Source organism: Pipistrellus kuhlii, unplaced genomic scaffold (assembly GCF_014108245.1).
Source record: "Pipistrellus kuhlii isolate mPipKuh1 unplaced genomic scaffold, mPipKuh1.p scaffold_m20_p_24, whole genome shotgun sequence".
Lineage (NCBI taxonomy): Eukaryota > Metazoa > Chordata > Mammalia > Chiroptera > Vespertilionidae > Pipistrellus > Pipistrellus kuhlii.
In genome coordinates, this window is record NW_023425523.1 from 11,790,422 (window position 1) to 11,799,132 (window position 8,711).

Here is an 8,711-nt window from a genome sequence, read left to right on the forward strand (position 1 = left end):
ACAGTTCAGTTCCCAATCAGGGCATTGATGTTTCTCAAATACACTAGAAACGTGTCCCTGCTTCAGAAGCTTTGCATTTGTTCCTCCCCATGCTTTTACCAGTTTTCCTCCAGCTATCTGCTTGACTACTCCCCACCTCATTCAGATTTCTGCTCACATATCTCAGGTCTTTCCTAATCAATCTAAAGTATCACCTTCTCCCACCCAGTCACAAATAGAACTACTGCTAGACATTGCTAGTTTTTGTGAAATGCCACTTTTTATTTTCTGGCTTTTCTTTTATTCTAAGTTCCACCCTTTCTAATGCTCAACAATTTAGCTATGCCAAGGATGAAAGTGTACTTTAAGTCATTCCCTTAGCAATCATAGTTTTAATACATTACTCTTAAGCAGAACTTGGGGTTAGAACAATCTTAGCTGGTATCAAAAGTACTTATCAAGAGAACTTTTCATTTTTTAGATATTTAAGCTAATCTCTTAAATACATTCATAATATATTGCCACCATAATTGCCCAAACCTGATTTTCTTTCCCCACATGACCTGCTTAAACTTAACCTGCCTTCTTTTATCCCTTTCCTCTATCCAACTGGGCCATACTTTCAACTGGTTACCAAGTTCTGTTCAGCTAAGTTTTTAATTTGTTTCATTCTGCAAACTTCCATTCCCACTGCCCCTTGCCACTACCCCTTGTCCATCAGCCAAAACTGGAGTTATGAGACTGGAAAATTAGCAGTGGTCGATGATTCTGGGCAAAAATATGAAGATCATTTCCTATGCTTCTTTATGGCCCCTTTTATTATCCACTCACTTCCCTGAAGCAGATGAAACTTAAACAGGGGAGGTTCATTTGTTTTGCTTTTGTTTGTTTTATTTTTTATTTATTTATTTTTTTTTTCATGTCAGACGGGTCATGTGCCAAAGGCGTAACAAGGTTAATGGGCGGCACACCTCACACAGCCGCGTGAACACCCAATCATCACGCTTATGAACTCCCAAAGGATCTGCTTTTGTTTGTTTTGATTTAAGCCTTTCTTTGAAATGTACATGCAGAGAAGTGCATAGCTCCATTTTCACAAACTGAGCTCACCACATAACTAACAGCAGGATTAAGAAACACAACATTCCTGGCACTTCAGAATCCTTTGTACTCCCTTCCAGTCTTTAGTCCCAAGGGTAAACGCTTTCCTGACTTCTGTCAACACTGACCAGTGTTACCTTAACAAGGTTTTTCAGATAAGCAGGAAAAAGCTTAGATGCGGGATTATTTGAGGAAAAGCTTGAAACAAAAGGAAAAAGAAGTTGGGAAGGAAAGGTCTAGACCACATGTGTCAAACACAAGGCCCGCGGGCCAAATCCGTCCCGCCAGGCCTTGCAATGTGGCCGGCACCGCGCTGTCATCACTGCACTCCGCTGCGTTTCCATCACAATGACAGTTTATGACTGTTCAGTAAACCATTCGGCCCGCGATTTAGGCTGGATTTTAGATTTTGGCCCCTTCTCTGATTGAGTTCGACACCCCTAGTCTAGACGATCTAAAAAGAAAAAGGATGAGGAGAAAGGAGAATGAGGGAATGAGAGAGAGAAAGTAGGAGTTTGGAGAGAATCATTCTACTTGGTTGGCTCCCACCAGTGATACTCCCAAACTTGTCTTCTCCTTTTCCCCTTGCTCCAGCCACCCACCTCTTCCTCCCCATTCCCCCCCACACACACACCCACCCACACACACTGACAGCCCTCTGCTCCAAACCTCTCTCAGGTCTTTAGGTGGCACATTAAATTTCACTAGTGATCCATTCTTTTGGGTTACAATAGCTCCTTTTTGGCTGAATACTTTTTAAATATAAATATTAAAATACAGATACTAAATCAAGAAGTAAGCTGCTGACACACAATAGATGCTATGTAAATTTTCTTTCTGTGATATTCTCTAAGGCCTTCCAAGCCAAAATTTCATGTATAGCTGTTAAAATTGACCTGTTTACTTAATCCAAGTTTAAAATGGCAACTGATGTTGATTTGGTATTTCTGGGTAATATGTTTGCAGTTTAGTTGAAATTTGAATGCAATGAAAGGCAGAAGTGAGATATTTATGAAAAGAGGCTTTTCTGTTCTAGGGGGAATTTATAAGACTTGATGACAGGAAAAACATGACTGGGTATTGTCTTAGAGGAATCTTTGAAGTTATCTGACCTATGCCTTCCTTTGTCTTTGAACTGTCACCAGCTGGGGACATGCCTGGAGCTGGACTGCCTCTGCAGGCTGGTAGTGTGAGTTTGTGCAGGAAAGATTTCACAACACAAGTCCAGGTGGTTTGAGAGTGTGTTCACTAAAGCTGGGGACAACTGAACAAGGGAAGAACTTAGGTTAGAAGCAGCAATAGGAGAGATCCTAGGTGGTGCTCTGCTTTGGCTCTCTGGAAATGTTATAGAAAAGAAGTGAGCCAAGGCAGGCTACTTTTGGCTCACTAGAAAGTCAGAGGAACTAGAGTCTTGGAGACAAGATCAGGGGGTAAGCCCAGGACAAGCTGCAGCCGCCTATTGCTCTCCTGGTTGCAAGTCTTTGAGGACCGTTGAGTTTAGAAGAAAGTAAAAAGTTCATGTCCATGAAAGGGCATGGATGTGCTCTAGAGTGAGCCTGCACTGATATTCTTTGTCTTGAGGTTTTTATTTCTCTTCTGTGGGCAAGAATCTTAGGCAACAGTTTCAGCAGAATATTCATCTGCTTTCCAGATATGTTTTTAATATGCTGATGCATGAAAAAAAAAAAAAAGCATACAGGGGAGTTTGGGATTATTATTTGGTCTGCTTTACTGTTTTGTTTTTATCTTGAGTCTGTCTGGATTTAATCACGTTTTTGTTGTTTCCCTGACTTCATCCATAATTGGGTTTAGTTGGCACAAATGGCATTAGTTGGGTCTCTGTTCCCTATCTCCCCCACCAGCATGATTTAAGTAATGTATTCTCTGGTTTGGGAGGAGAAGTATGAAACATTTGCTCTCAAGTGTCCTTAGTTAGGGAAGATAAGGTCTTCAGATTCTAGCTGGCTTTGAGTTGTTCAAATTGTTGGGCCTTGTTTCATTATCTTGTTTCAGATTCCCCATCCCACTTGCCCAGGGATTTTCCTAGCTTCTTACTATCCTCCCTCAGAACTATTATACAATTTGTAAGTTGAGAAAACTGATGGCAGTGCAAATGATTCTTTTACAAAGACAAATGAATTTTGTCCAGTGAGATACAATTGATTTACACCCTGTGAAAAAGATAATTCTAAACACTATATTTTATGCCCTTCAGATATTGACCAACTTTCTATTAGCAACTTCATTTCAGCAGTCTTAAATACCTATACTATATTTGTCTGTCCTTAGATTCTCTTTTGAATCAGTTTAACATCTTCTAATTCCCTCACTTATATGAGTTATTATTTTACTTTTTTGAAAATTCTCTTAAACACTATGTTTTCTGGTCATGTAGCTATTTCCCTAGGCTACACTTAAGGCCAGTCCTAATAGCATAAATTTCTAAAGGAAGCTTGGTTAATTTCCTGGTGTTCTCCGTCTGGCCATCAGAGGGTGCTAATGGCTTGTGTCTTAAACCCAGATATTTTTCTAGTCTTTTTTTATGGCCATTTTTTCAGAAGAATGTTGCACTGATGATCTGTACATTGTCATTCCAGATATCTCATCTCATCCTCAAAAGATTTAGATCCTGCTCTGAAAAATTCAGACATAAGCAAGAGAAAAGACCAAAAGACTAGGAATAAATGTGTAAGAAGTTCAGGTCCTCTTCCCACCCTACTTCTTCACCCCTCCCTATCCCACCCCCCAATCTGCTCTTTCCATGCTTTTCTGCAAATAGCACCACTCAGGAATTTGGGATCCATCCTTGGTTCTGCCCTCAACTTTAGTCACCACTTCAATATTATTTGTCTCTTCTGCTCCTTTCCTTTTGCATGGCCTCTGCCTTTGACCAGGCCTCTCTGGTCTTGCCTAGATTCCCACAATCATAGAGATCCAGCTGGTCTTCCTCTCCACTCCAGTCCCATTTCCATATGGCTACCACAGAAAATCTTTCCCAATTCCATCCCTAACAATACCATTTTCCTGCTTGAAATCAGAAGTTCACCTTTGTCTTCATTAAACCCCAACCCTTTAACATGACTTACAAGTCTCCTCAGAACCTCAGCAGCCTACACAGTGTCATGTCTTTCTGCACCACAAAAGATCCAGCCTTATTTTCAGTCTCTCCTTAGAAAGCTTTTTAAAACTACAGATTTCCACCCAGCTCGTGCGGTTCAATGGTTGCGTATCAACCTATGAACCAGGAGGTCACAGTTCAATTCCATGCCCAGGTTGGGTTGCTATCTCCATTCTAGGTAAGGGGCAGCCGATTGATGATTCTCCCTCATCACTGATGTTTTTATCTTTCTCTCCCTCTTCCTCTCTAAAATCAATAAAAAAAAATATTTTTAAAAGAGATTACATTTCTTCATAAAAATATAGATACCCAGGCCACAATCAAGAGATGCTGACTCAATTGGGGTAAAATGGGGCTAAAGAAATCTGTATTTTCATCAAGTTCCCTGGGAACTTCTAAGTTTAAAGTTCTGCATGTTTTTACACGATGTTCCCTCTGCCTGAAAAGGGTTTCTTCACTTTTTTTTTTTTTTTTTTTTTTTTTTTTTTTTTTTTTTTTACCTTATATACCACTACCGTTCCTTCCAATGCCATTCCCTCCAGGAGGCTGCCTTTAATACCCTGATCCAGTGTGAATTGTCTTTCTCCCTTATCTCCTCTCTCATCTCTGAACAGTTTGAAGACAGAGACCCTCTTTTATCTTTGCTTCCAGCACAATACCTACCACATAATGACTGCTAAATTAAATTGGTTGAATGAAAGAGGAGACTTGCTGGGCTAGCCTGATCTCACTCCCTCTGGGCACTTGTTACTCTTGCTATAGTTTCTCTTTCCCTTTTCCATTGTCCTCAGATATGGATCAGTCATCTTCTAACATTTTATAAGATATTGTGGTCCTCTAAATTGTCTTCCTTTCCTCCCTCCTCCTGCCAATCTCCAACCTTACTATTTATCCTCATAGTCCCAGCTTAAATACTACCTTGTCTGAAACATTACTCAACTAGCTCAGTCAGAAATAACTTTTTATTTTTTAATATTTTATTGATTTTTTTTACAGAGAGGAAGAGAGAGGGATAGAGAGTGAGAAACATTGATGAGAGAGAATCATTGATCACCTGCCTCTTGCACACCCCCTACTGGGGATGTGCCCGCAACCAAGGTAGATGCCCTTGACCAGAATCGAACCTGGGACCTTTCAGTCCGCAGGCCGACGCTCTATCCACTGAGCCAAACCGGTCTAGGCAGAAATGACTTTTTAAACACTCAGACATTTAATTTATTTGTTGTCATACACTACCTAACATTGTAGTTATTCCTCTACAATGTAAAGCACTGCCTTATGTACTAAAATGCATGTGTTAAAGATCTACAGCTCATTCTCAATATATGGGTCACAGTCACCTTCCCTGTCATTATGCTAAGACTTCAACTTTGGGGACTTCACATTTACTTAATTGCATCAACATCACTGGCTTTTATAGCCATACCATATCTGCCACCAATTACAATTATCATAGGCTAGAGCTCATGATAACCTATAATTTCTCCACCTTCCTAGATACAAATTGAAATTTGCCTCTCACTGCAACCTCCTACTTTTCTGCCTCTCCCAGTCACTCCCACCAAATCTGAGCGTTGTATGTCTCATAACAATTTGGTCAACTCCTTTCTATTCTCCCAATTTATCACTCATATTCCATCTTTCCTAAAGAGCCTAGATGCTATGGTCAGCTATTTCAACAAACCAATCTAGACTTCTTCATGATCTTTTCTCCTCTGTTCTTTCTTTACCAATCCTTTTGTCCCAGTTAACTTCGGCTGTCTGTTTTCTCCACTCTAAGCCAGCCAGGAGTTATTGACCAAAGTCACAAAGCCACACTGGTTGGGACTATCTACCACAAACTCATACTTATCTAATCTCAGATCATTCTTTTGAATTATTGCTATTTATTTTTTTAATGATTGATTTGAGAGAGAGTGGGGAAGAGGGAGGGAGAGAGATTTGTTGTCCCACTTACTTATGCATTCATTCATTGGTTGTGCCCTGACTGGGGATCAAATCCACAATCTTGCCATATTGGGACAATACTCTAACCAACTGAGCTACCTGGCCTGTGTGAATTATTGCTATTTTCTTTTTTTTAAATATATATTTTTATTAATTTGAGAGAGGAAGGGAAAGGGAGAGGGAGAAATAGAAACATCAGTGATGAGTGATTGATTGGCTGCCTCCTACACACCCCCTACTGGAGATTGAGCCCAAAATCTGGGCATGTGCCATTAACCAGAATCGAACCTGAGACCTTTCAGTCTGCAGGCCTATGCTCTATCCATTGAGCAAAACTGGCTAGGGCTTACTGCTATTTTCTATAGAGCTGTTTCTACCCCTATTTCTCTTAGACCACCTACCCACCCAATCATCCGTTATATTCTCAAAAGATAGACTGGCAAGGCCATTTAATGTGACTTCCTTACGTGTTTAGCCACTTCACAATCTCTGTACATTTCTCCTCCAACTCTTTATAATTGCCAAAGCCAACCTGTCTGCCTCTCTCCCTCTTGATCTAAGGATCTCCTCTGAGACTTTAATTATTTCATTATCTTCTCTTTAAAGAGGATAATTATATTTTTAGTTTCTCTCTCAATTAGCCCCTCTCCTTTTCTGAAAACAAGGTTGAGTCTACCCTCCAAAAAATAAAATATTTTGCTGCTTCCTCTTCAATTCATTGCCCTAATTTACTTGCTGTTAAATATTACTACCACTCCCCATTTTTAAACCACTGATTAGCTTTTGTCCCCTCCATTTTTTAACTTCTCTGTCACTTTTCTCCTGGTTCTTATCCTTACCACTCTGATCATCTGTCTCTGTGACCCTGGCCAATTTCCGCTAAATTTCTGTCTTGGAACTTATTTTTTCTATTTTGATGGTCTCATCTACTTACACAACTTTACTAATATTTATGTGAAAAGGTCCAAATTTTATTCATATTTAGCTTCTACTTTTCTCCCCAACTCCTAATTTACATTTTCTAGAACGCTAAAATTTTAGATATGGAGTTCTCAGAGGTCATGTATCCTAAGTCTTCATTGCCTAGGTCAGTGGTTGGCAAATCATTAGTCAACAGAGCCAAATATTAACAGTACAATGATTGAAATTTCTTTTGAGAGCCAAATTTTTTAAATTCAAACTTCTTATAACGTCATTTCTTCAAAATAGACTCGCCCAGGCCGTGGTATTTTGTGAAAGAGCCACACCCAAGGGACCAAAGAGCCACATGTGGCTCATGAGCCGTAGTTTGCCGACCACTGGCTTAGATATCTCTACCAAATGACTCACTGACTTTTTAAAGAGGCAGTGTTTCTAAAACTGACCACCTCATTTTCTGTCTGCTTCCAACTCCATTCCCAAAATTAGTCCTCTTCTTGAATTATTTCTGCAACAGTCACCCTGAGGCACACAGCCTCCTTATTCTCTGTATTCAATCAGCTACTAATCTAGTAGATTCTATTGCCACAGACTCTCTCAATTACATCCCCTGTTTCTATTCTAAACTACCACATTTCTAGTTTAAATACTACATACTACCTAGAGTATTGCAGTGAACTCCTGGACAGACCACCCCCCTCTAGTCTAGTATTTTCTACTTGGAATTCTGAATTATTTTTGTTCATTACTACCAAATTAATCTTTCTAAAAAGCAGTTTTGACGTGCCACTCTCTGGCCTAAAAACCTTAACTGTCTCTTATTGATTACTAAATTAATCACAAGTTCGGGACTCAATTCTATCTTTCTAGCCTTTATGCTAAGCCCATCATCCATAACCGTGGTTGGCAAACTGCGGCTCTTTGGTCCCTTGAGTGTGGCTCTTCCACAAAATACCACAGCCTGGGCAAGTCTATTTTGAAGAAGTGGTGTTAGAAGTTTTTAAGTTTAAAAAATTTGACTCTCAAAAGAAATTTCACTGTTGATATTTGGCTCTGTTGACTAATGAGTTTGCCGATCACTGACCCAGAATATCCTTCCTTCATCGTTACCTGGCAAACTCCTAAGTTCTTTAAAACTAATATTTGAAATAAATACAGGTATCTGAAATAAATGCCACTTCCATCAGTCTTTTTTTTTTCCACCCTAAACTGAGCCTTCCTTTGAACTCCTTTCGCACATTTATTTCAATACTTAGCAAATTTTGCCTTGTATGATAATCTGTGTATTCCAATGTTCCTCAGATTTTTTAGGTCACCTAGTTAACAGAAAAATGAACTGATAGCCAAGACTACCTGTCACAAAAGCTGCCTGGAAAATTAAATTTTAATATGAATTTTAGAGTGTTATTAGTATTAGACTAATGTTTGTTTCCAATATAAAAATGATGTAACTTAACATTCCAGGAAGATGGTTCTATTTAATTTTAGGGACTTGGGTCCACCTGGAATACTGGGAAAACCCTCCCCACATGCCCACTAACCGAAGGGGAGTGAATGCCTTACTATATATGAAACCCCTGTAACACCCATACAGTGCCATCTACCAATGCTCGAGAGATACTGAAATGTGACTCGGGATAGGTTAAGG

General features: G+C 39.6%; 1 long non-coding RNA gene and 1 other non-coding gene across 2 annotated transcripts; one reads left to right on the forward strand and one right to left on the reverse strand.

Moving 5' to 3' along the window:
* Positions 1-899: 899 nt before the first annotated feature.
* On the reverse strand, positions 900-1,003 carry LOC118727526. Its single transcript, XR_004990606.1, has one exon. It is a non-coding gene; the product is annotated as a small nucleolar RNA U13 (small nucleolar RNA).
* A 5,951-nt stretch (positions 1,004-6,954) lies between these two features.
* Positions 6,955-8,235, forward strand: LOC123652993. The gene is made up of 2 exons (XR_006742600.1): positions 6,955-7,232; positions 7,453-8,235. It is a non-coding gene; the product is annotated as an uncharacterized LOC123652993 (long non-coding RNA).
* Positions 8,236-8,711: the final 476 nt, after the last annotated feature.